Source organism: Chionomys nivalis, chromosome 19 (genome assembly GCF_950005125.1).
Source record: "Chionomys nivalis chromosome 19, mChiNiv1.1, whole genome shotgun sequence".
NCBI lineage: Eukaryota > Metazoa > Chordata > Mammalia > Rodentia > Cricetidae > Chionomys > Chionomys nivalis.
The window spans coordinates 6,216,368-6,242,399 of record NC_080104.1 but is presented as its reverse complement, the minus strand read 5'-3'; the positions used below and the strand labels follow the sequence as shown (position 1 = coordinate 6,242,399).

General features: G+C 39.1%; 1 protein-coding gene across 1 annotated transcript in view; it reads right to left on the bottom strand.

Annotated features, from left to right (window-relative positions):
- Window positions 1-20,698, bottom strand: part of Tbc1d5 (TBC1 domain family member 5) — a 446,307-nt gene extending 425,609 nt beyond the window's left edge. Inside the window, exon 1 of the mRNA XM_057794493.1 lies at window positions 20,475-20,698. The gene's annotated coding sequence lies outside the window, so the exon portion shown is untranslated. The remainder of the gene's footprint in view (window positions 1-20,474) is intronic.
- Between the last annotated feature and the right edge of the window lie 5,334 nt (window positions 20,699-26,032).

Genomic DNA, 26,032 nt, shown 5'->3' with positions numbered 1-26,032 from the left:
TAATCCCAGCACTGTGGAAGCAGAGGCAGGCAGATCTCTGTGAGTCAAAGCCAACTGGTCTATATAGTGAGTTCCAGGACAGCTACTACCACTTGTGAGAAGAAACAAAAAGTATACTAGTCCACTGAAATTAAAAAACAACAACAACAACAACAACAAAAACAAAACAAAACAACAACAACAAAAAAAAACACTGAGAGGAATATCCCTAAGGAAGTCTAGACAAGGGACTCGTATTACAGAGGATTTCAACACCCATAACAGATGAAAAGTTCACTCTAGGAGCTTAAGAGAATATCTCATGAAGTAGAAAAAGAATTAGTAGACTGAAAGAAAGATAACAAGAGATAAGAAGTCTAAGCAACAGAAAGAGGATATAGTAACCAAATGTGAGCACAGATTAAGGGGGCTGTGGGACATCACCAAGCAAACAACAAACATGTAAGAGAACAACAAGAAAAAAAGGCACAAAATGAATTATTGATAAAATAAAGAGTGTTCTTCCAGGCAGTGTGTGGTGCACACCTTTAATAACACTTTAGTAACAGCACTCAGAAGGCAGAGGGAGGCAGATCTCTTTGAGTTCGGGGTCAGTCTGGTCTACAAGAGCTAGTGCCAGTGCCAGGACAGCCTCCAAAGCTACCGAGAAACACAGTCTCAAAAAATCAAAAAAATAAAATAAAAAGGGGGCTAGAGAGATGGCTCAGTGGTTAAGAGCACTGACTGTTCTTCCAGAGGTCCTGAGTTCAATTCCCAGCAACCACATGGTGGCTCACAGCCATCTATAATGAGACCTGGCGCCCCCTTCTGGAAATGCGGGCACACATGGAAGGAATGCTGTACACATAATAAATAAATAGATAGATAGATAGATAGATAGATAGATAGATAGATAGATAGATAAATCTTTAAAAAATAAAAATAAATAAATAAATAAATAAATAAATAAATAAATAAATAAAAAGGTCTTCCTCAATCTGATAGAGGACCTGAATCTACAAATCCTAAAAGCTCAAGAAACTCCAGGTCAGATAAAGTCACAGACTTGCAAAGAAACACATAACCAAGCATGTTGTAGCTTAAAGATAAAAACAAACAAACAAACAAACAAACAAAAACACCCTGAAATCAAGTAATCTATTGTGTCTTAGTAAGATTATCCACAACCTATCACCAGAAAACATGAAACCAGGAAACAGTGGGGTTACATATTTAAATACAATGAGGGAATAAAAAAAAACTCATTATAGCTAATTTTATCTGTCAACTTAACTAGGTCATGGGTTAACAAAAGAACAGAACAGAAGAGCTAACAGGAAACTCTTACCTGACTGACACCTGTAGATCAGGACATCAGTCCTTCTCAGTCCTTTCCTGCCTACATAGTAAAACTAAGCACTGGCTTTTGTGTCTCAAGCTGGCCATTTTACTAGCCGGAACACAGACCATCACATTTCCTGATTTTTAATTTTCATACTAGCTCTTTTGGGCCCCAAATCGGCTAAAATGCAGATTTGGGGACTTTCTGATGTCCATAATTACAAGAGCCAATTGCTCATAATAAATATACAAGTCTGAGGATAAGGTTCAGTATAACGCCTGCTTAGTGCATACACAAGAAGCTTGTTACACACACATACACATACTCACACAGAGACACACCTCTGTGGCCATTACCAGGGTATCCTCCAACAAGACACCAATGCAGGTGGGTTGGTAAAGGATCTGGAGATAGTCACTCCAGAGGGGTTTCAGGGAACAGTGTCTGTTTCACTGCACATGAGCAACCACTTATACTGTAGAAATTTAGCAGTTGTGATTGGTAAGGATATTACCTCAGATTAGACAGTGATCAAGCACCAGGGTCTCTACAAGCAAGAACCACTTAAAGGAGTTCTGGAGTGTAGGCCAGCCACTGGCTATTCACAGTACTTTAAAATTCACTGTTCTGACTTCAGGTGCATTTTCTCCTACATATCTCTGCCCAGTCCCACAGTCATTTAATATATAAGAGGCGTCCATTGTCATACTCCTACATGTATTTCTTGATTACCACATTCTGTATGTATTCTTCAAAGGAAATATAATTAAATAACTATTCCTCCTACATGAGAGAAGGCACTGGGAAACCAAAGAATGGATTGTATCCAAATTAGTAAAACTGATGAATTTTCTGGGGTTGCTTACAGAATCATAGGCAATTTAAAGGCAACCCAATTAATTACCAGGAAGTCTCCAGAGCAACTGACAGGCAACAACACCTCTTAAGAGTCCCACCACATCCAATTGTTTTACTTTTTATATAATCTTAAGGGGCAGAAAGTCCTCAAGAGGGTTTCATGAACCTTGTGAGCCTCCTCTTCCTTCCTATGAGGGTACAGAGGGCTTTTACTCACTGAGAGGCACTAAGAGAACCAGGAATGTTAATCACACAGGGGTATCTCAATGATGGAAGAGATAAAAATCAAATACCTGCATTCCATCCAGAAAGTTGAGAGTGGATTTTGTTAGCAACCTGGTGACCTTTTTGTTATCTATGGAGGAAGACCTCACCCACCTTTTGCTAAAGAGACAGATATCACCCAAACTCCCCAGAATGATTACTGCAGACTCTTCACTCCCTAGAACATTACCCATCTGGATCTAGGGAAGAAGTCACATGCACTTTATGGCCTGCTGACATCTGTGCTATATCAGTCAAAGAGCATTCTACATTCTACGCTTCTTAGCTATAGAACCTACCCTTATAGTCACATGCACCTTGAAAAGAATTTCTATGTAGCCACACCTCAAGCTTTATTATGCACCTAGAATTGGAATGATTGTAGCCTGTAAACCTTTTCCAAATTGTACTGTGTTTTAAATAGGCTGACAATGAACCCTCTGACAAGAGACTCCCCAAAGTCTGATCCAGGTTGACAAAGTCAATCTGCACATGGATACCTTCAGGGACCTGTGCCCCTCAGTTAACAAGCCCAACACAGGAGAGCTTCCATGCACAATGGTAATAATCATATACAACTGGCAATACATTTAAAGCTACTGGTCAAACAGTATTGCAAATAATAGAGTTCTGTGTGATTACTTAGAGTCAAGCGTCTGGGAAGAAATGAGTGGCCTCTGCCAGCAGACATACTTTATGACAACAGCAAAGGAAAAAGGAAGACGGAGCACAGATCTGTTCATTATGGCAGTTGCATCTGGATCAGTTTCAACTAGAATGTTACAAATTTAGTATGTTAATAGTAATGTTCTTGTTAACCAAAACCAGACAATTTTAAATATACAAAAGGAAATGAATAGTTATCAAAATAATTCACTCAAAAAACTAGTTAGAAATAAAAGATACAGAGGAAATTAAGGAGAAAAAGGTATAATGAAATAGCATAAGAACAACTAGAAAGAAGATAAGTAAGAAAACAAACTAGTAATTACACAATTCAACAAGAACTCACTTATATATGTACACATATGTGAATATAGAGTGAAATACATGAGAGCCGAAATGCAACACAAAACCATACATTCACCTCAGGCATGCACAGAAAATTCTCCAAGAAAGACTATTCTAAGAAAGACCATATGTTTACTACAAATTATGTCTCAGTAACATAGAAAGGCTGAACTCATACATAGCATCTGTTCTGGGTACAAAGAAATAAGCTATCTTCAATAACGGAAGGAAAATTAGAAACTAGATAAATGTGTGGAAATATATAAAGAACTCAAAAAAAAATTGGTCATCAAAAGAACAAATGATCCAATTAAAAGAAAATGGAAAACAGACCTAAACAGAGATCTCTCAACAGAGGAATCTAAAATGGTTAAAAGACACTTAAGAAAATGTTCAACATCCTTAGTCATCAGAGAAACGCAAATCAAAACAACTCTGAGATTCCATCTTACACCTGTAAGAATGGCCAAGATCAAAAACACTGATGACAACTTATGCTGGAGAGGTTGTGGGGAAAAGGGAACACTTCTGCATTGACGGTGGGAATACAAGCTGGTACAGCCCCTTTGGATGTCAGTGTGGCAATTTCTCAGAAAATCAGGAAACAACCTTCCTCATGAGCCAGCAATGCCACTTTTGGGTATATATCCAAAGGATGACCAATCGTGCCACAAGGACATGTGCTCAACTATGCTCATAGCAGCATTGTTTGTCATAGCCAGAACCTGGAAACAACCTAATGCCCCTTGACAGAAGAATGGACAAGGAAATGTGGTACATTTATACAATGGAGTACTACACAGCAGAAAAAAATAATGGCATCTTGAATTTTGCAGGAAAATGGATGGCCCTAGAAAACATTATTTTGAGTGAAGTAACTCAGACACAGAAAGACAATTATCACAAGTACTCACTCATAGGTGATTTTTAAACATAAAACAACAACAACAACAAAACAGCTTACAAACCACAATCCCAGAGAACTTAAGACAACAATGAGGACACTAAGAGAGACAGACTTACATAGATCTAATCTACATGGGAAGTAGAAAAAGACAAGATCTCCTGAGTAAATTGGGAGCATGGGGACCTTGAGGGAGCGTTGAAGGGGGAGAAGGGAGAGGAGCAGAGAAAAATGTAGAGTTCAATAAAAAATCAATAAAAAAAGACATTGTTCACTTGCAATAAACAAATTTCAAATCAAAAGCTTAGCTTTAAAGACTAAAAGAAGAGCTAGTTTAAGTTAATTCCAAAGGAAAGAAAAAATGAAAAATTAAGAAATTAAAGAAGATCAACAGAAAGAATAAACAAAATCCAAAGCTGGTTCTTCAAAAGGATGAATAAAATTGGCAATCCCTAAAACTGGTTTATAAAAGGGGAGGCGGGGGCAATGAACTAGAATCATCAGTGAAAAAAAGCATTACTGCCAATCTTACAAATTTAACATGGACTTCAAGAGAAAATAATAACTAGTAACAAGCTAGATAGCAAATATGAATCAACAAATCCTTAGAAACACACAAATTTTACCTAAAAAAACTCATACAGGAAAAAATTCAGTAAACCTGTTATAACCAAATTGAATCCATACTTTTAACATCTCCACGAATGTAAAACCCAAACAAAAGGCAGCATTATTCCTGGGGGTGGAGCTCTGATGATTATTCCTGGGGGTGGAGCTCTGATGATTACAGTACTTGCCTAGCCTGTGCAAAGGCCTGTATTTGATCACAAACATTATATAATTCAGGCTTCATAGAATATACCTATAATTCCAGGACTGGGAGAAGTTAAGGTCATCCTCAGCTACATAAATACTAGGCCTACCTGGGCCTCAAGAACCTCAATAAAGGTCGAACTGCTCCCATATTCCCAAATATTGTTTATAAATGTTCTTTTACATTTAAAGGGGAATATACTATAGAGATTTGCATGGGTGTGGATCTTGATTTATTGATACAAATTTAAGGTCAATTTTGTTTTATGTATATGTATTTCTGATCTTGATAATGGTATTGTGTTTGTGCAGCTCATTTAAAAATGTAATGTATAATTAAGAAATACATGTTAATAGTTAATCATCAAACTTGTAGTCATGTTAGATTTTCTAGATGTATAGAGATATATTTCACTTAGATAGGTATTCTTCAAATCTTTAAGAGACCTTCAGAATATGGCATTTAAAATGTTTTTAAAATTTAGGAATTTTCATGACAGTGAGACACATGTGTTCTTGGTAGCACCAATCTACTTCAAGAGGAGGTTGGGCATTAAACAGGCTCCTTATGGAGTTGGTTAGCCACTTGGGCAAGAAACTGCTCTTGCCTGGACTGCTTCACTGGACATGCAGAATCCACAGAGAAATGACTGCTGAACTTGCCTAAAGGTGAGATGATCCTTTGGGGTTCCTGCTTCATAAAAGAGTCTGTTCTGCAGGACATAGAAAAAAGTGACTGACAAACTGCCAATATAGGTGAAACTGACTTTAAAATTTCCTGCTTCATGGAAAAGTCTGCTGGACACTATCAGCCTGCAGGCTGAAGATGGATGCCCCAATGGTACAGAAAAACTTTGGGTGACTGTACAGGCAGTAAGATGTCTCTGTCAATTTTAGAGTTTTGGAAGTTGCTTGCAATGCGCTTCCTGTTTATTTAGGTAATATTATATCCTTATGGAGTTAAAGAATTTATAGTTATAGTTTTCCTAAGTTATAATAAAAGATTATATCTACTTATTGTAACTGTAGTTCTTGCTTGATACCTGTTTTATTATATGTAATTTTACTATGTTAAAGCCTTCCTTTTTGTTTAAACAGAAAAGGGGAAATAGTTTAGGAGGTCCTTCTGTCTATGTGTTGTTTTCACTGGTTAATAAAAGAACTGTTTGGGGCCTATAGCAGAGCTATAGGGGAATAGAGCTAGGCGGGGAAAACTAAATGGCATGCTGGGAGAAAGGAGGCAGAGTCAAAGAGCCACCATGGAGCCACCATCAGAGTAAGACATGCCGAATCTTTGCCGGTAAGCCACTGCCATGTGGTGATAAGACCAATCAGGTGCCTTAGGCAAGCTACTGTTAAAAAGATACAGTGTTACTAAGCTTTACAATATCCTTTCCTTTATGACTCTTTTATAAATCAATTAATCTACATATGCCTCCATAAATCTTTGGTACCAGCCTTGACTACTCTTCTGACCTCTAAACTTGAATTTTTCCTCTTCTACAGTATGTATGACAGAAAGAAACCCATTATGGCACAAAGACCAAATTCACGTTCCTATTCCAGAACACATGGTCTCAGCTAACAATTATTGTAGTCTTAGTCATCCATGCAAATAAATCTGGGCTCCTTAACTTCTAACTACCTATTCCAGGCCTAAAATTAAATAAACAATTTTTGTCAGCTTTAACTTCTTTTCCTTCCAATTAAAAGAACAATTGCTTTAAAACAGCATAAATCCCCTCTTTTAACATGGCCTTTTGTTTCCAAACAGAGATCAAGAGACTCAAACTCTAAAATATACCATACTGTCTCCTTTTCCAAGGCCTTGGGTAGTCTCTCATGAAATTAATTTCAACTACCTCTTCTTAATATCATTCTTCAGTCCTGTCGTTACCAAATGGATTCAACATTCTTCCAGCACACTCCAGAGTTCATGTCTGGATGTTCCATCTTAAATTTTTTACTATTCAGCAAAATGCCTCATTCTCTAAGACCTAAAGGCTTTTGTTATTCTCAAAATATATAACTTTCCTCACATTTGAGATGCCACCAGACTGTAAGATGTTTACCAATTTTATGGCAGGCAGTGGTGGTGCATGCCTTTAATCCCAGCACTTGAGAGGCAGGGGCAGGTGGTTTTCTGTGAGTTCAAGGCCAGCCTGGTCTACAGAGCGAGTTCCAGAACAGCCAAGGTGGTCCTACAGAGAAATTTTATCTTAAAAAAAAAAAAAAAAAAAAGATATTTACCAATTTAGAAATAGTAAAATGATGGAAACATATCTCAGACATAATAAAATGCAATTTCTTTCTTTAAAGTATCAATTCAGTGTTTATATTTCATGTTTCTTTTTAAGGCCTTTTGTATTGTGATTTAATACTTACTGTCAACCTCCTTTATATTATAAACACTTAGGGATCAAAATTCTCCCATCTATGATTCTGTAAAAATTAGACTGCAAACAAGATGCCAATAAATCTCTTAACCACAAAAGCCTGACAAGTTGAGTCCAATACCTGGAGCCCATGTAAAGAACAGAGCCCCAGCACACACATCACCCCATTAGTAATGTTTTTAGGGCAGATGCACATATGGAGTCATACAGACTGTGAAAACACAAGACCTGTATCAACAAGCTAAGCCCCACACCTATCTATCCAGAGAGCTTCTGGTGACTGATAGCTGCTGGGAGAGGGAGCGCTGGTTCTTTAATGGAGTGACACTGAGTGTATCAACCACAGTCCAGGGGCGGTTCTATGCTCGGCCAATACAAACTGGACTCTGTGGCTTTATTTTTTTGTGGGTTTTTTTTAAATCTTTATTTTCAAGAGAGACAACATGAAGTTGGGTAAGCAAGGAGGTAGGATCTGAGAGGAGCTGAGGATGTGTATATATAATAAAAAAGATATATGAAATTCTCAAAAAATAAAAAGAAACTATTTTAAATCATCACTAGAAAACATTAACAACGATAATAGTGGTGGTAGTGGTAATGGTAGTGGTGGTAGTGGTAATGGTAGTGGTGGTGGTGGTGGTAATGGTGGCCCCAGACCAACCCTATCTTAGTAACTAATAAAAAAATTAATAATTTATTAAATTCCTCTAGGATTGATGTAACAGAATCTATATTTGAACATATAAAAACAGGTAGAATGGGAAGAGATCAAATGATACCTATCTCACTTATCAGAATAAATTAAAAATATACATTAAAACCAATTTGTGAAATGGATCTCATTCAAGTGTAAGATTTTGTATTTTAAAAGATATGTTTACTAAACTTAAATGTCATACTGCAAATCTGTCACTCTTCAGTATCAGAAGCTACATTACAAAATTTTCTACATTAGGAAAATTTCCTCAAACTCTTGTGAAATTACTGCATCCCATCATACTGCAGTAACATAGTTAACTAGCTCCTAATAACACACTCTTCCAAAATTCTGCCAAGGACACTAAGTCACAATTGGTGCTTCTCATTCCTGCTTTAAAAAAGTAAGAGTCTGCCTGTCTCTAGGCCTATCATAGGGAGTTTTCAAGAATATCAGATTAACCAAGAAGTCATGTGCAACTTGAAAACAAAATAGCATTTGCCCTGTTCTTTAAAGTCACATTATTTAATCATTCTGAATTTCCAAATAACACAGGAGAAGGGAGTAAAAAATTAGGGCACAGACTGAAAAGCCTTACATTAGGAGGTACTTAGATTAAATGAATAATTTAAGACATAAAAAGAAGAAACCATTGAGAGTTTATGCCTACCACTCTTCCACTGCCTGAGCTATTATATAACAGTTTTCCAACTTACAATTCAGCACTCCTAAACTCATCTTCAGCTTGAGATCAGAAATAATCTGGACTCAACTTTGTCCTGCAATCCTATCTTGCATGCTACAAACCAGATGCTCTAGCTGACCTGATTCAAGTTTTATATACCTGCTTTAAATTTGTTGCAGCTTGTGTGTGCCTTTGCTAATGACTGCCCTTGTTCCAGCAAAGTCCTTCCTTTTGCCTATTTGCCAACTCTTGAGCTATCCTTCAAAGCATGGCTCAAGTTTCCTGCCCAGCTGAAAGAGGCTCACAAACTCCAAAACTGGATGACTCCTTCCTCCCTGAATTCTGACAGAACCTCACTATGCATCTCTTATCACACATTAGAAATGAAAATTACCTCTTTTAAAATTATCTCTTCCCACAACTTTGAGTGTCACCAAACCAAGAGCCAATTTTCATTTCTGTAGTTTATCTAACTATAAGTGCCAGTCAGTAAATACCTGAACTGAACATAAGTGCTAGTACTCATATCTAGTTTTAGATAATTATTTCTTTCCACTGCTTAAAATTATATAGTAACTCAGACTTGTGCCTCCAACTACACCCAGCCTCTCTACTCTAGGACTGACTACCAACAGCTGCTGCTCCTCTGGGTACTTCCCCCACACACCCATTAAGGTACCACTTGTACCACCGATCCCATGTGCCTCCACGGAGAGCCCATGCTTGCCCTAGAACTAGGTGGGAGTCATATATTCCTCTCCAACTGCAGTCCACCCACCTGAACTAGCTCCCCCAACCCTGTCCATTTTGCATCAAGACCCTGCCTAGTGAAGTCACCAGCTCCTTCCCTCCATACAGCTTCCTCAATCGCCAGTATAACTGGGGTCCCACATCCATTGTCCAGGCCTAGTTTGGTTAGCCACACCCACACCACCCAATCTCCAGGCTTAGATTAAGAGTCAAATACACACCAGCACATGTTCCTGCGTCTACTAGACTTTACATCATCTACAGTATATCCAATTTTCAGACCCAATCTGACCCACATAACCTGTGCTCTGTCCCACTCAATTGTGACCATATCAGACATACAATCAGCAAATATAGTCCACATGTCCAAGTTTCATCAGACAAACACAAACAATATGAAAGAATAAAGCAGTATACACCACCCATCACCCCAAAAATCCACAAAACATAAAAATAATCTCCTATGATAATTACATAAATGAACCTAGGACACAAAATTAAAAAAAAAATTATAAACTTAATCGAAGAGTTTGAAGATAACACAAAGGAACAAAGAACTAAAAAGAGAATGAACCCTAAAGAGAATAAATGTCTAAGTAATACTGAACATTGGATGAAGTGGAGATAATCCATCATCAAGGAGCACCACTGAAGACAAGGCATCATGAAATGCAAGTAGAACAACTCAGCAAGTTCTATCCTACTATCTGACAAAATAAGACTTCAAACCAAAACCAATCAGGAAAGATAAAGAAGGATGATTTAGTTTAATCAAAGAAACAATTAACTAAGACATTACAATACTAAACATATATACACCAAACTCTGGTGCACCCAACTTTAAAAAGATATTACTACTGAAATTAAAGACACAAATGAACATCCACCTTTAAGATGGGTGGTTTCAACACTCCACTTTCTGCAATACATAGAATACACAAAGAAAGTTCAGATATACATCAAGTGGATCTAACATATAGCTATAGAATATTTCACCCAAACACCAGAGACTACATATTCTACTCAGCAGCCCATGAAGTTTCATATCTTGGGACACAAAACAAATATTAGGAACCTTTAAAAAAAGAACAGAAACAATTTTATATTTATATATGTATTTATCAAATCTGACCATTAAGCAAATAAAGCTTAACACAGCCAACAAATCTCTAGTAAGTACAAAAATTCATGGAAATTAAACAATCAATGAATGACAAATGGGTCAAAGAAATCATGAAAGAAAAGTGTTGGAACTAAATGAACATTAAGACACAGAAAATCCAACCTCTGAGACACATGAAAAGCAGTTCTACAAGAGAAATTCATAGTTTTAAGTGCCTACAATTAAAAAAAAAACAAATAAATGGCTAAATGATGCAACCCACAAATTTGGAAAAACCAAACCCAAATCAAACATGACAAGTAATAATAATAACAGACATTAATGAAACAGAAACAAAGAAAAGGGCAAAGAATCAATCGATCTAAAAACAGGTTCATTGAGAAGATAAACAAGATCAACAGATGCCAATTAACCGAAAGACAATACAAATTAACATAATCAAAAATGAGTAAAGAAACATTACAATGGACACCAAAGATATTTAGAATATTATAAGGAAATAATTTTTAAAAAATATGTATACCATTAAACAGTAACAGAAAAATAAGAAAGTCTTCTGGCAAAAAAAAAACAATAAACAAACAAATAAATAAAAAAAATGCTGAGGTTAAGGCAGATTCAGAACAGAATTCTACCAGATTCTCAAAGAAAATATACAGCCAAACAGAAGGAGCACTCTGAAACCTATGAAGCCAGGAGACATTAAAAGATTACAAATACCAAAAGAAGTCAAACTATCCTTATATGCAGATGATACGGTATTACACATAAGACATCCCTAGAAATGTCTAACAATTTCATCAAAGTGGCAAGATATAAAATCAAGTTACAAAAGAAAAAAATCAGAGACCTTTCTATATGCCAACAATAAACATGCTGAGAAAGGGAGACATACTTCTATTCACAGTAGCCTCGAAGAAAAGAAAATATCTAGGAATAAATCTAACCAAAAAGGTGAAAGAACTCAACAATTAAAACTTCAAATCTCTGAAGAAAAAAATGGATCAAGACACTAGATAGGAAACACAAAGATATCCCATACTCATCACTAAAAATTATGAAAGTGACCATTCTACCAAAAGCCATTTACAGATTCAATACAATCCAAATCAAAATCCCTACCTCATTCTTACAGAAATAGAAAAATATCCCTAAAATGCACATAAAATCAGAAAAGACCCCAGGTAGCCAAAGCAATCCTGAGCAAAATAAGCAATGCTTGAAGAACTCCTTTCCAGATTTGAAGATGTATTACAGAGCTATAGTAATAAAAAGCATTATGGCTAACTAGCACAAAACAGACTGATGCAACAAAATAGAAGATCTAAACCTGACTACACATAACTACAGTCATCTAATATTTGACAAAGATTCCAAAAACAAACAATGGAGAAAAGACCACATCTTCAACAAATGGTGCTTGAAAATTTGGATATGCAGATGTAGAAGGATGAAATTAGACCCATACCTATCACCTTGCATTGGGATGCCTGAAATACTGCTAGAAGAAAACACAGACAGCATGCTATCCATGTGTAGGGAAGAATTTCCTGAACAGACTCCTTTGCTCAATAATTAAGGCCAACACTGACAAGAGGAACCTAAAAACCAAAAGCAGCTGAACAACTAAGGAAATGTAGATAGGGTGATCAGACTAGGAGAATTCTTGGAAGACAAAGGCTCAGTCTGCAGTAGCAACTCAGACACTGAGAAAGCAAGATGAGAACGCTGCACTGAGAAAAGGTACCAAGATGCGTGACTAAACAAAGATAAAGAATTATGCGTTAATTTAAGATGTAACAGCTAGTTAATAATAAACCTGAGCTAATAGGCCAAACAGTTTATAATTAATATAAGTCTCTGTGTGTTTCTTTGGGACCGAGTGGCTGCAAGATCAGGCAGGACAGAAACTTCCATCTACAAGGAACATTTTAGAAAAAGAGGCAGAAATATTGCACAGTCAAAAGATTAGGAAATCTGCTGTAAGACTGCTGAAAGCTGGCTAAATAAGACCTGTGTAAGTACATCACCAATAGATATATCACCGTGGAAGGGGAAAATCCCACAGAGACCTAACCCTAAACAAAGAACTACAAGCAACTAAGGGACACTGAGAGTGGAAGAAATAGACTTCACCAGGGATGAGGACCCTAATTCTTTCTCCAATAGCAATTAAAATCATACACACAAGTAACACTAGAAGGTCAGAAAGCTGTACTTGTGTGTATGTGTGTGTATGCGCATGAACACATGTATAAAACAGTAATTTAAAAAAGAGGCCATGAACTTGAAAGGGAGCAAACGGGAAGCAGAGGGTTATGGGCAAAGTTGGAGGGAGGAAAGACTATATTTCAATTTCAAAATACATAAAAAAATATATGTACCCTAAATTCTAGTTAACAATTTGTGTTACATATAGATATATTGATTAATATTATACACCACCAAGAAAACTGCTGAGCTTTCAAAATCATTCCCAAGATTTAGCCTGTGCTGCTCAGTGTCATGGGCAATTGCTTTTCTCTAGCACCTCTAACCGTAGGCAAAGATGTGGTCAGTGAACAGGCAGCACTACAGTCATTACTTCCCCTCTTTCCAAATTCTTGTGGCACCCCTGGAAGGTACTGTCTCTTCCAGAACCCCAGTTTCATTCATACTGTTTACCCCTCTGATGCACTAGCTTCTGCCATACAACCCTACTATGACGGTTAGTTTTAAATGTCAACTTGCCAAAGCCTAGAATCACCTAAAAAGATAATTCGAATGAACAATTCTCTCAGTCAAGTAGACCCGTGGGCAATCCTATAGAGCACAGTCTTGTTGACATAGGAAGACCCAGCACTTTGTGGGTGGTGCATCCTATCCACTGGACCCTGAACTGAGTAAGAGTAAAGAATGTAGCTGAGTAACAACGTAAGAAAGCTGGCAGAGTAAGAGCATTCATTTCTCTCTGCTCTTGAATGTGCGTGTGATGTAACTACTACTTGACTTCCTGGACAAATTTAAACCTAATAAAGTTGACGTCTTATCACAGCAGCAGAAACGAAACTAGTTTGTTTCCTCCCAGAGCCATGGCTTCTGTATTTGGATAAGACTACTGGCTCTCATCTCTACTCCAGACCTAATGGGAGTATAGACAATTCTTTTCTATGGCAAGCATCTCAGCTGTTCATAGACCCCTGTTTGGTTATTGAACAATTCCACTATTAGTGAACTTAGTTCTTGGATTAACTTTCCTCTGTTGAATAATCTCTTAAAGTTACTATTTTCTAGAAAAAAAAATGAATTCTCAGCTGGGTGTGCTGCCCCAATCCTGTAATCTCAGCACTTGCAAGGCTGAGGAGAGGCCAGAGGGCTACATAGTAAATACCAGGCAGATCAAAGCAACAGAACAAAACCCTGTCTCTGAAAAACAAATTAACAAACAGAAAGAATGTACTGAATATATTTCAGCATAGTGAAGTATTAAAAACTTTCAAGTGAAGACAGCTTATTATACAAAAAACATTATTCTGAACATAGATACAGAGAAAATCAGTCCTTAAATTCTTAAAAGTAAAAATAAAGAATCTAACATTTTATTCATAGCAAAATATTTCTCACTAGGATGAAGTCTTTACTCAGCTGCAATATTTGCCTGAATTAAATCAATCACATACAATAAAAATGTCACTTTTTTGAGACTTACTTAGTAGAGGGGAAAATTGGAAAGATTATGGGATTTGGAGTCACTGCAGGCCAAGACATCTGTTCAGAGGAAAAAAAATGTTAAGGACCTCCTGTCACTGACTTATCATTCAAATCCATAAAACTCAGGACTTTTTTAAACTCAGTACTTTTAAAAGATTAACTGAACTAGACTATTCAATTAAAGCCATGTTTATCCAAACATACCTCAATACATTTGCTTAAGATTATAAACTAGCAAGGTAAAAAAAGAGTCACCTTAAACAAAAGGGAATCAATGCTAACAACAGATTATTACATAAAAGACTTCATTTTTTTTCAATAATTCCTACCAAAAAAAAAATCCTAGTAGAATAAGACTGATAAAATAATTCACTCTCGCCGGGTGGTGGTGGAGCACGCCTTTAATCCCAGTACTTAGGAGGCAGAGGCAGCGGATCTCTGTGAGTTCAAGGCCAGCCCAGTCCACAAGAGCTAGTTCCAGGACAGGCACCAAAGCTACAGAGAAACCCTGTCTAGAAAAACAAACAAACAACAGCAACAACAACAATAATAATAATTCACTCTCTGCCTTTAATCTCAGTACTTGGGAGGCAGAGGCAGACGGATCTGAATTAGAGGACAGCCTGGCCTACAGAGGACATTCCAGGACAGCCAGGGCTACACAGTGAAACGAAATAAAGGAGGAGGGAGGGAGAGAGGGAGGGAGGGAGGGAGGGAGGGAGGGAGGGAGGGAGGGAGGGAGGGAGGGAGGGAGGGAGGGAGGGAGGGAGGGAGGAAGATCATTTTCTGTCCATATTGTATCCAAGAAACAGGGCAGTTCCACAACAGAAAGAACATGTATTATTTTTCTTCTGAATAAAGAGCATTTCTTAATCTCTGAATGCATGGTCTTGATCACTACAAAACAGTATTTTAAAATCCCATAAATGTACAAATTAACATGTAAGGTCAATTTGAGATTACAGACACTGAAAGAATGAGAAATGTAAAGAAACAGGTATCTACCATTATTAATAAGGGTTTGCTGAGCATAAACTTCCAGACATTTACATAAACAACTTATCTCATTTAAACTTTATGAGATTTTATGAAAATGTTACACATATTTTCCAAGTTATTTCACTAATAAACAACAGAGTCAAAATTTCTACTCAGTAGTGTCTGTGTCTAGATAGTAATACTATTAACAATTCTCCCTTCTTTTCTCTAGAATAAGATGCCCTGTGGTAGTATCAAAGTAAAATAAAACTTTTTTTTTACAAAACAACTTGAGTCCTAGTTAGTTTTTCAAGAGTCTTTAATATTAAGCTTTCAAATAACTAACATAACTAATAAAAATTGAAATCACAGTTTTAATGAGTCTATATTCAAGTTCTATAAGTAAACAGACTTATAAGGATCTATTATGTAAAGTTCCTAAGCGATTCCCAATTAATATAGACTTCTTACTGATAAAGACTCAAAAATTAGATCAACATCTCCAAGCCATGCTCCTGCCCACTTCTCTGTGGGCTGTTCACCATATGCTCACAGATTAGCCTTGGTGCTCTTCCTGCTCAACCATTCTTACGAGCTGGTTAGCAGTACATGAAAACAGCGTAAAATGCTAAGCAACTGTCCACAATCCTTGTTAAAATTTTCACATCTGCTTTCTAGTATCTACAGTGGTACCAATATTTTACATACTACTCCTGGTCAAACAACAACAACAACAAAAATTAATACCATATCAAGGAATAAATATTTTACAACCATGAACACATAACTAAAACAAAAATTTCATAATAACCACATTTATATTTACTGTGCATAATATATTTGATATTTTCTAACTGTTTAGAAAATCAGAGCAGCAACCCACTAAGCTGACCTCACAAACACTAACCTACAATTAGAAGGATGTCGCTCTGCTTCTAACCCCACTAAGGAAATATTGACGGAACTTTCGTGTTTGACCTTCTGTCTCTCCACAGTAAAGGAGATAAAGGACAAGGAGGGGAAGAAAGGAGAAACTCTTCTCTAGCACATCAGAAGAGCTAATTCATCAGCCCTTCCAACACAAAAGATCTGTAATCACGTTAACCATTTTAATTGTATGCAACTTGGTACAGTCATAATATTTGACCAATTTCACCACCATATTCTGACTTTCATCTCAAACAAACCACTAACCAAATAATTCCCAATGTCTATTTTAGGCAACTCTTTACTGATATTTATAAGGTTATTCTGTAATAAGATAATGAACTCATATAGCCATTGATCAAGGCTCAACAAATTATGAAATTCTGCATTGTTTAATGCACAAAACCTGTTATCTCACGTCACCCATACAGACTTAGACATGAAAACTATAGATTCTTTCCATCTAATCACAGAGGTGTTATTACAATAGCACATACAATAATTTCTTGTCATCTTGAGATGCTGCCTTTTTTTTTTAAAAAAAAAAAAAAAAAAAAAAAAGACAGGGCTTCACTATGTAGTACTGGTTGGCCTGGAACTCACTCATTATGTAGACCAGGCTGGCCTATATCACACAGAAATTACTTTGTCTCTACCTCTCAAGTGCTAGGGTTAAAGACAACCACTGTCATGCCTGGTAAGATGCTGCAATTTAGAAATACAATCAATTAAACTATGGAAAAGATGTGCTGTCAGGAAGTTCTTCAGTGATTAAATAGTACCATGACTTCTAAATAATTTATTAAATAAATTGATTTTATAATGGGTGATTAGCCAATACAAAAAGAACTACAATGTTTCAAATTAAAGTTTTACATAGATTTCTCCTGTATCACCATTATTGTAAAGCCATTGAGCCAATATATTAGTTAGAATGTCAAAAATAGGATGTTTCCTTAGCAGAACACTGTAAAAAATAATCTAGGAATATTTATGATTACCATTATTCTGCCTAAGGAATCATGATTAATTAGAAAGGTCTATTTTTCAAGTATAATTTTTAATAGATTTTTGTTTGACCTAAATGTCAGAATTACAGAATGCGAAGATATAATTTCACAACCCCCCCCCAAAATAGTATTGGTTTTACAAAACAGTTGAACTAAAACAATGAAGAGATACATGAAAAATCCTATAAGCAATAATAATTTTTCATTTCAGTTCACACAACATACGCTACCATTCTAGTGATCTCCCAAACTGCTCTAGATAGACATAAAGCATCACTATTTAGATTAACAGAGAATGACACAAAAAGAGTGTTGAGGGAAGGGGGATATATTAATTTATAATAAAACATACTATTCAACTTAAAATATAATCCTTTACTCATGGGTTAGCTTTCCTACTTTTCTCAGGGTTCAAGTTTGTTAATGATCAACGGTCAGTTTTTATTGCCTTTAACAGTCAAATGGAGCCGGGCAGTGGTGGCGCACGCCTTTAATCCCAGCACTTGGGAGGCAGAGGCAGGCGGATCTCTGTGAGTTCGAAACCAGCCTGGTCTACAAGAGCTAGTTCCAGGACAGGCTCCAAAACCACAGAGAAACCCTGTCTTGAAAAACCAAAAAAAAAAAAAAAAACAGTCAAATGGAAACTCAGTAAGTTGGTTAAACTCTAAGTCTAAACATGAAGAAAACAAATATAAAGTGATAAATACAAAGAAATTTAATCAATATCCCAAAGATAAGCATTGGGATAAAAGCATAGGAAAAAAGCGATCATATGAGCTATGTATGAGGGGAGAAGGAGCAGACATATGTGGGACATGAAGGACTAAAAAATTTCCCAAGTCAATGCAAAGACAAAACATTTTACACTTAGCAGTGATAGAAGAAACTTAAGAGATTGGGACAGCAAATATATGCAAACAAGCACAAGCAAAACACAACTTTCCAAGTGCATTTACTCATCTTACTCGGAAGGAAGCATAGGCATCGAGGCTTCTCGGTTTTTACAATTAAGGCTTTTCATTTTAGAAGAAAACAGAGGAAATAAAACAGTGACAATTTTTACTTTTAAAATGAAAATAAACCTCCTAATCAGCAATACAAAGAAAATTCATCAATTTTCTTTCTAAATAATAATAAGGCAGTTATACAAGATAATTAAGTCAACTAGTCAGAATTCAGCTTAGTATTAGCTATGTATATCAGGAATGTGATTTACCATTCCAGTTTCTATTTCCTTAGTTGTGAAGATAAAGTGAATTAAGATATGTAATATGTTTAGAATATAAAGAAGCAAGTTAAAGTAATAACTAAAATTCAGGTTATAACAATTATAGGACTGAAAGTAGTAGGACTTTAGAAAGTTCTTTAAAACTTAACTACTTAGCTTGTGCAAGGGCCCTACGTTCAATCCTTGTACCATAAAAATAATAGTACAACCATTTTATGTATGGAAAGCATAGGATGTTATATGGAACACCTTAAACTCAATTACATTATAAAAATTACACAAAGAGAAGAAAAGTTGGATCCAGTTAGAACACCCTTTGTGTCTCTCAAATGTTTGGAAAAATCTGCTTCAAATCTCGAGAATACACTACCCAATTGAGATATCAGACACACTGCTTTTACCAATAAAGACACTTTCATCCAGCATTACATGTGGACTCAAGATTCCTAGCCTATGTCTTACTAAAACACAACGACCTGGGGAGCAAGTTTTTTAAGAAGTACACCAAACTATTATAGCAAAATACAAAAGACCCAAAGCAAAAATGTGATGCAGGCATCACACAACATATAGAACATGGAATTTTGTACTTTTCCTTGCCCTGAATTCCAGAGCTGGCTCACTCTATTTCACCCTTCACTGAACCTTCCTATACCAGGCCATCTCTAGGTCCAGACATTACCTACATCTTGGGTATAGAACAGGGTCTTTCTTGTTCAGCACCGCTTTATCAATATGACATCTACTAATTTAGCGTCCCATTTTAACAAGAACCCGAGTGAGCCAGGTTTGACCAGTACTCTCTAGCACTCTGCTGCATTCCTTTACATTCAAATTCAAAGACAACATAAAAGCGCTTTTCTTTGCCACTGCATTCAAAGGTTTCTTTTTCTACGGTGCCTACAATTGATGCCTTCTGTGCACAGCACAGCACTAATATCTGGTTTTATGGATTATATTCTGATGTACTACACATACAAAAGCGGTAACATTTCAGTCCAATCAGTTTAACATGTAACCTGCATGTTAAAGTTTCTTGATTCCGTTCAACTCCAAGTTGAGAAATGAGATTCTTCAGAAGCGATTGCGGGGGGGAGTGGGAGGGGTAGGTATAAAAAACCCGTAAACTTCAAAAACTACTAGAAAGCTGAATTAGCTAATAACTTAAAATACTTAAACTCTTTACTATTCATAAACTAGTATTGACCAAACTCTAGTTCGCTTTTGCACAGAATGTTTGGGAAGATTAGTATACTTCCAGAAAAACGGGAGGGAGGGCAACTTTCACCATAGTTTTCCTAGGTTCCTGACAGGCCTCGAACTTTCAAGCTGGTGTGAATACTTGAAGCGTTACAAAAATGAAGGCAGCAGGGTTTCTCTCTTCAGAGGCTGCTGGTCCCAGGGCACGAGCAGCCTGACTTCCGGCCTGTGAAGGAAACGTGCTGCTAGGGCTGAAATGAACAGGGGAACCGACCAAGGAGGAAGTGGGGCTGGCTGAGCCTCTGCCCGGTGACTCCGGGGCCTCAGAGGCCTCCAGCGGAGCGGGAGAGCGGACTGCGGGGCTGCCTCGCCCGCCCACCCGCCGCCGCCGATCGAGCCTCCGCCCGCCTCCTCCCCAGCCCGCGCCGAGCCCACGGCCGAGCGAGCGCGGAGCGGGTCGGCCGCGGCCGCCTCAGGCCTCGGGGCGGCGGGACGGACCCAGCGAGGGAGGCTGAGGGGAGGCCGGGGAGGGAGCGACGGCGTGTGCGGCTGGCCGGTGAGGACGCCGGGGAGGCGAGGCGCTTTTTCACCGTTAGCATCGTGATCGTGATGTGTTTACCTGTGCGCAGCAGGGCTCCCCAGCTCCTACTCCCTGAATCCTCCTCCCCTCCTTCCTTTCTCTCTTTCTCTCTCTGTCTCTCGCTCGCTCGCTCTCTCTCTTTCCCCGTGGAACCTGCCGGCCCGAGCGGCAAGAGGAGGGCGGGAGGTGGCGGCGGTGACCAGCGGGCACGTGACCACGCTCGCGCCGTAACGGCGTCCGCCTCCCGCCGCGCGCCCTCCCGGCGCTCCACCTCTGCTACCCTCGCGTCCCGGGCCGGTGCGCAGGCGCGCGGCCGAGCTTGGGGCGCGCGGCCGAGCGGGCGGGCTCGCGCCAGGCCGGGGGTTTGGGCGGGCGCCCGGCAAGGAGGCAAAGAGCGCGCCCCGGGCCAAGGCGCTGCCGGGGCCCAGCCGGGGTATAGGAGCCCCAACCCGAAGCCCCCATGCTCCACCAGCTTCCCGAGAGGGATTGGCGAGGAGGGAAGTCAGCCCTGGGAGAGTCCTGGGAAGCTAGCGCTCCTGCCTAGGAACTCACATTTCCTTGTCACCTGTCAATGACCTTCCCTTCATCATTGGTCTCCAGCTGTAGACATGCTAACTGTTCCTGCCACCCAACTCTGTTGGGAGGGACTTATTCGCACTTGGTGAAGACCTTTGTGCGAACCCAGAGATGTTATTTTTCTAGCAAGCCCACGCCGGTAAAACCACGTAGGCTTTATCTTTTCATACCCTAAATCTCGTCTCCCTAACCATCTAATGACTGACAATTTTGGCAGAACACAACACCCTAGTCTTCTCACTCTCTGCCCTGCTTAATCCTGACATAGGGTTCCCTTTAACCTCCTGCGCTGGGATGCTTGTGTTTGCTTCTCCCATCCGAAAGCATCTGAGTGATAATGGTAATTAAAGTGGCAAATACCTCATGTAGTTTTATTTTTAAAATGTATCTCTTTGATTAGTCTATCTTTACAAAAAAAAGTTCAAAGGGAAATTGGTTGTCATGTTCAGAGTAAGGAAACAGGCGCAGAAAGATCCGAAGTTAGCTAGCTTCCAAGGAAGGAATACCATACCACACTTCATACAGGGAAACACTTTTTTTTTTTTCTAATGCCCTTGCGGTAGCAGAAACTGAGCAGGTTGAATGGGGTAAGTTAGTACTTCTGGCTAGATGTAATCACTGCTGATAAATAAAATGTAAAAAAAAAAAAAATAGCCTCACTGAAAGTTTTGGCTAAACTCACATTACAATAGACTGATGATTTCTGAGAGGGCAGAGAAACAGGACTAGCCACCCAATCCTATGTGAGGATGTGAGGATGCATCCTATGAAGAAACAAGGGAAGCTGGTAGTCAGCCATGTAACGGAATTCTGCATGTATAATGGACTCTTCTCCAGCCCCCGCACACCTCATCCAGAACCTCATCCCCTCCCTGACGTCCTGAGGTTCTTCCACTCTGCTGATGTTACTGGAATTTTAGGGGTCACCAGATCACACAGGGGACATCTGTAGCCCCTCTTGAGGGTCTTAGTCTCATTCATAAAATAAGAAAGGACTGCAAGCTCAAGGGCAATGCTATTGGAGTTTCAAAGAAAACCTCGAAAGACAATACTCTGCAAAGCAGTGCTGCTTCTCGGGAGGGGATGAGGAGACACACTGTAAAGTTCAACTGCTTCTCGGGAGAAGGTGAGAACCTAAGGAAAAGAGAGGGCAATCTGTGGTGGTTTGAATAAGAATGGCTCCCATAGGCTCATATATTTGAGTGTTCAGTCATCACGGTGTAGAACAGATAGGATTAGAAGATTAGACGATGTGGCCTTGTTGAAGAAAATGTGTTAGTAAGGGTAGGCTTTGAGGTTTCAAAAGCTCATCCCAGGCCCAATCTCCTCTCTCTCTCTCTCTCTCTCTCTCTCTCTCTCTCTCTCTCTCTCTCTCTCTCTCTCTCTCTCTCCTCCCCCATCAGATGTAGCTCTCCAGCACCGTGTCTACTTGTCCATCCATGCTTCTTGCCACGATGGCAATGGACTAAACTGACACTGGAGCGAGTTGCTCTGGTCATGGTGTCTCCTGACAGCGACCAAGTGCTGACGAAGGCACCACTGAAGCTGGCACAGAGGGCAGATACACGACCAACAAGCAGCTGCATAGTAAGGAGGGAGCAAGCACAAAATGCTGTGCAGAGAAGCGCAGGGTGATAAGGAAAGCATGCTTGGGGGGGAAAGGAAAGAAGAACAGGAAAAATAACATTTTTCTGAAGAGCAGGCTGACTTACTAGCTTCACAGCTGCAGCCCTGCACAGGGGACTGGGATTCTAAGACACAAATGGATCTCAGTGAGAAACTAGTTACCCACCTATCTCTCTAATTTAACTCACAGTGAGTCCAGCTTTTAAGGGTAGCCCCTACCCAAGAGAAGGGCCCAGGCCAGCTGGAATATTAGCTCTCCAGGCCTGAGAGCACATTGCCTTGATGTGGAAGTGTTTTCTCTAACACTGGCAACAGGCACCCAGCTTACCTACTAAACTGTGACACAAGAAAACAAGATATGGGAAACAGTCCGGTCGTTTCCCCGCGACCTGTCCTGCTCGTTCTGAGACTGGCAGGCCCACTTGACCTCACGACATGCAGCTCCATTATCCTTTAGAGCACCCTAGAAACTAAGGAGCCAGCTTCTCACTGGCTTGTTCTTTATTCCCTCAGAAATTGTCTGTAAGAGCCCAGTCTACTGCAGCAAGGCAGAGAATAGCCCCGTAGGCTCAGTCTTAAGTGCTTTAAGCGGGAAAAAAAAGTAACCTTAAAAAAAAAAAAAAAAACTAAACTGATGAATAATAATTCTATAAAATAGAAACATGGTATAAAATTCACTTAGAGTTATGCTATTTGAAATAAAATTCATGTGCTTAAGGTGAGAGAGTTGCATTTCCAGCCAAGGTCTCAGCATTGCCAGGAGCAGTATCTATGTGAACTCTTCATCTTGGGTGAAGCAGCGTGAAACACAAAGAATTGCAAATCGTGTTTAGGAACTGTGGAAGCTACAGGGACCACGCTTGACTCTGACTTGTAAGCCTTTATGAGCAGTCAACGTCAGTCATTCATTCAGGCCAGGCTAACATGCTAAGAAATATACATCCTGTATGTATGAGACGGCATTGTCCTCTGGGAAGTGGGAGGTTTGTGGCTTTCTCTTTTTTAAGGTTTTATCATTTATTGCTATTTTCACAATAAAACTTGGTGCATTCAGTCCCATTTTTGTTCTCTTGCTTCTCTGAGGACCTGAGATGGAACACACCCTCATTTTGTCCTTGTCCCATTTTCACACCACAGCTCCAGGACATGGGGCTGGCGCCAAAGACAGCTTAACTCTCATTCTAGTTAGGGAAAACAAAATTGACATTATTTTTTAGAATGCCTACCAAAAAAAAATAAAAATCTGAACCAAAAATGGATTTGTATGTAGTGTCTGCATACCTATGTGTGATAGACTTCTAGCTCCTCCCCTTCCAAATCTATTTTTCTCTTCTTCCATTGGAATTGAGTTTCAGCTGGGAACACAGCCATCCATCTGGAGGCTCCATTTTCTATTCCCCGTTGTGGCTGGGTGTGGCCATGTGACTCCGTTTTCATCCATAGAATGCTAGAGGAAGCAATGTATGCATTTTCTATATTACTTGCTTTACCAAAAAAAAAAAAAATAAATGCTCACCCTACAGTGTTTCTCCCTCTCTATTCCTGCTGTACACCGTACAGAAATACAGACACAGTGACCTAGCTCCCAAGATGCACAGCCTGGCAGAGCAACCAGGCAAAGCTGCTGGGTCTCTGGATTGCTGTATGGAAAACTATCTACACAACATTGACTGCACCAACCAACTTTTATTAGAGAGATAAATGCATAACTTATTTAAGACACTGAATTTCTAAGCTTTCATTAAAACCATATATATATATATGTGTGTGTGTGTGTGTGTGTGTGTGTATGTATATATGTATATGTATATTCCTAGAAAGAAATTATTCTTAAAAGGTGACTGGAATGTGAATATTGGATGCATGTAATATATTTTTTACCCTGAAAAATGTATAGCAAAAATGTCTCATTTGGTCTTTGACTCACTCAACTGATTCTATCCGTTCGAATAGCCAGTTAAAAAGCACTTAGTAGGCACAAAGGAAGACAGATGCTTAGGGACCAGTGATGGGAAAGGTATCAATTGGCTATGTCACAACAATAATCCAAAACAAACAACCCTAATATCTGAATGACTTAAAACACAAACACTTTTTTCACTAAGGAGTTACAGGTTAGGAGTACGTTACCAGATCTCAATTTGACTGGGCCAAAATGGGCTTTGTTGGATTCTAGATTTGTGGTTGAGCTCAAGTCTTTTCCACATGTGTTCATTTTGTTTTCTGTCTGTATTTTGGGAGGGGAAGCTTGTTTTAGTCACTGTTCTGCTTCTGTGATAAAACACCATGGCTATGGCAACTGCCTTAGCTAGGGTTTCATTACTATGAAGAGACACCTTGATAACTAGGCAGCGGTGGAGACACCCACCTTTAATACCAGCACTCATGAAGCAAAGACAAATCTCTATGAATTAGAGACCAGCCTGGTCTACAGAGGGAGTTCCAGGACAACCAGGGATACATAAAGAAATCCTGTCTTGAAAAACAAGTAAGAAAAAGACATCATGATCACAGCAACTCTTATAAAGGAAAGTATTTAATTGGGGATGGCTTATACACTTATACTTCAGAGGTTTAGTCCATTGTCATCATGACAGGAAGCATGGCAGCTTGCAGGCAGACATGGTGCTGGAAAGGTAGCTGAGAGTTCTACAATCAATTGGCAGACAGCAGGCAGAGACAGTGAGCCATGATGCCTGGCTTGAGCTTCTGAGACCTCAAAACCCACCTGTGACACACTTCTTCCAACAAGACCACACCTCCTAATAGTGCCTCTTCCTAGTGGACTAGTGGGGACCATTTTTGTTCAAACCACCACAGCAACTTACAGAAGAAAAAGTTTTTGGGAGGCTTCTAGTTCCAGAGGGTTAGAGTCCATGATGGCAGAGTGAAGTCAGGATGGCGAGTGCAGCTTACATCTTTTACTGCAAGCAGGAAGCAGAGAGAGCATACTGGCAAGGACAGAATGCTTTTGAAACCTCAAGCCCACCAGTGACACATCTCCTCCAACAAGGCCACACTTGTTAATCCTTCCCAAATAGCCACCAAAGTGGGGGCCAAGTATTCAAATGCCCTCGACTTGGGCGTTTGTGTTGGGGCACAACTCATTCAAACCTCCACACAGCTACGTGCAACACACTTGCTCTACTCATGTCAGATGGCAGAAGTACAGAGGACAAAGGGATATTCTGTGTTTCTTAAGGCTTTGCTTCAGGATTCACACTCTCATTTCCACTTACATCTCACAAAAACCAAGATAAGACGGTGCTTAGTCTAGTTGGCAGTGATGGGAGGTTCCACAACTGAAGACGTGGTGACTCATTCCAATATAAGGGTGACGGAAGAATATAGTGATATGCTGCAACAGCAGGCTGGTCAAAGTGCTTGTAATCCAT